Genomic DNA, 2,847 nt, shown 5'->3' on the forward strand with positions numbered 1-2,847 from the left:
ATACGCTAAGAAAAAATCAAATTACATTGATACGCTAAGAAAAAATCTAATTACATTGATACGCTAAGAAAAAAGAAAATTACATTGATACGCTAAGAAAAATCAAATTACATAGATACGCTAAGAGAAAATACAATTGCATTGCCACACTTGGAAAAAAGATAAAAGCCATAAAATTATGAGAATAAAGTTGAATAAAGTCTTAATATAACGAAAATAATGTCGTACGATATGGTTTTTTTTTTTCAGCTCTTATTTATTTATTTATTTCCTACAAGTCGGACCCATGACGTAACCTGTCTTTCAATCCAGGAGGTGTGTCAGCAAATGACCAATCCAAAGCTAAATTGATTTGTCAAAAAGTAGTCTATATTGTTTTCCTTTTTCTGTAATGCTAATTTACCAAAATAAAGTTGAGTTGAGTTGAGTTAAATGCCCCTTACCAGCAGAGAGCTGCGCTGCAGCCCTAGAGCGTACACCTTACTGTTAAGCAGGTTCAAAGTCCTGATACTGATAATAATCTGATGCTGATGTGCTAACAGATTAATTATCTCCTTATTTGTAAAACCAATACCAAAGTATAATTTAACAAGATGCTCAACATTCTTCATTCTTCCACAGTTAAAATGCATAAACCCTGCTTTATTGTGTCCGAGTTCGGATAATATTACGACTTTATTCTGGTAATATTATGTTTTTATTCTCATAATATGAGTTTATTCTTGTAATTTAACAACTTTATTCTCATAATAAATTTAATTTATCATAATAAATTAAATTTCTTTATTATCATACGACTTTATTCTCATAATATTATGGCTTTGAAAAAAAAAATCTTAGCGTGGCCCTAAAGCTCCGTCGTAAAGATGGAATTCCAACATCAGGGGAAATATATTCTTCGTAGACTACATTACAACTAATATTAGCATTAGCATCCTTTATAGACTGTGTGCTAACTGTCGAAATGAAAGTTTACAGTATCTGTTGATTCCTTTTCCTTCAGCTCTGTTTCTCATCCTGCTTTGACCTCGTGTAGTCTAAACCTAAAGGTCGTTGGACCATCAGGGTTTCCATCTGAATAATAAAATTCAGACTTTAGATGAAACTCCCGCAGCACAAACAGAAGCTCCGTGAACGGCGCAGCTTCATTTTAGGTTTTCCTCTCAATGCTGCACAAACTTTGTAAAGAGACTGAGCTGCTGCCGTCTGAAAGCAGGCAGGAGGACGTGCACAATCAGCAGAACGTCGGTAGGTCCATTCAGCTGATCGCACTGAGAGCAAACATCAGTAAAAACCTACGAATAAAACGATTCAGGGAGTTTGTCTAAATATGTGCTGCCCTGTTAAAGGAGATGTGAGTGCCAGAGGACAGGAAAGTTCACTTCTGTGTGTGTGTGTTTCTTTGTCCTACTTAAAGATTTAGCACTAATAATAAGTTTTCAAAGAATCATCAAAACGCTTTTAAATGCTTCCACTGGAGAGATTTAACAGTTGCCAAAACAAACGTATGTTTTCTTGTGATAAATGCGTTTATTTAAAAGTCTGTACATATTATTTATCACAAGGACTTCCTGTTCAGAGTTTCTTCATGTACTGTATGTTTGACCAGAAACCAGCCTGTTCTTCACTGTACTGGATGAAGAGTGAAGGTTAACAGATGTGAACACTCCAAGTTGCTCAGTCAGCATATCCATGTATAACCCTTGTTCGGAAAAAAGTTGGGACATTGTGTAAAATGTGTAAAAAATAAATTAACAGAATGCCGTGATTAACAAATCTCATAAACCCACATTTGATTCACAGTAGAACACTGTAAGCTGTTAGATGTTTAAACCAAGAATGTAAAATCAGGATATTTTGAATTTGGTGGCAGATACATTTAAAAAAAAACAAGAACACCATTTACCTCTGTGAAGCTTAATGGTCCAGAAACATCCAGGAACTAAGGAGATCAGTTGCTAGGGGTTCTGGATGCTAAGCCTATAGCAGCATAACTAGGGGAACTCATGAAACTCAAGCCAACCATAACTATAGGATTGATCAAAAAAGAAAGTCTCAGACAGAAACTGGAAGTTGGTTCCACAAGAGAGGAGCCTGGTAACTGAAAGATCTGCCTCCCATTCTGCTTTTGGAAACTCTAGGAACCACAAGTAAACCTGCAGTCTGAGAGTGAAGTGCTCTGTTAGTAAAATATGGAACAACAAGATCTGTAATATAAGATGGAGCTAGGTTGTTGAGAGCTTTGTAGGTTAGAAGTAAGATTTTGAATTCTATTCTGGATTTGACAGGGAGCCGATGGAGAGAAGCTAAAACTGGAGAGATATGATCTCTCCCAGTAACTCCAGTTAAGACTCTGGCAGCAGCATTTTGGATCAACTGAAGACGTTTTAAGGAAGTATTTGGACACCCAGATAATAAACCATTGCAATAGTCCAGTCTAGACGTGATAAAAGCTTGAACCAGTTTTTCTGCATCATTTTGGATCTGACCAGTTTATTTCCTGAAGAATGTTTGTGATGGAGTGGGTTTGATTGTTGCTCAGTCATTGTTTGCAGACAGAGACTGTGTTCCTGTGCCCAGTTAGAGTCAGACCTGTTTTTATTGACCCTCCAGTTTTAATTTTACACCTTGTTCTTTGTGCTCAGTTATTTCTCCAGATTTTGGAAACCTTTTGATATTATACACTTTCCATGATGAGATACATATTTCCAATTTACATATTTGGTTTCAAAATGCTCTTCTAGCTGTTAATTATTAATACCACTTATTTTATCATATTTTGTTGTCCCATCCTAACTTTTTGGGATGTGTTGCTGGCATCAAATTCAAATTGTTCTTTTTATATAT

At 35.8% G+C, this 2,847-nt stretch overlaps 1 protein-coding gene across 1 annotated transcript in view; it reads left to right on the forward strand.

Moving 5' to 3' along the window:
• lrch1 (leucine-rich repeats and calponin homology (CH) domain containing 1) overlaps positions 1 to 2,847 on the forward strand; it is a 209,827-nt gene that overhangs the window by 204,638 nt on the left and 2,342 nt on the right. The gene's annotated exons all lie outside the window — the stretch shown is intronic.

This window comes from Nematolebias whitei, chromosome 13, assembly GCF_014905685.2.
Source record: "Nematolebias whitei isolate Nwh7 chromosome 13, NemWhi1, whole genome shotgun sequence".
Taxonomy (NCBI): domain Eukaryota; kingdom Metazoa; phylum Chordata; class Actinopteri; order Cyprinodontiformes; family Rivulidae; genus Nematolebias; species Nematolebias whitei.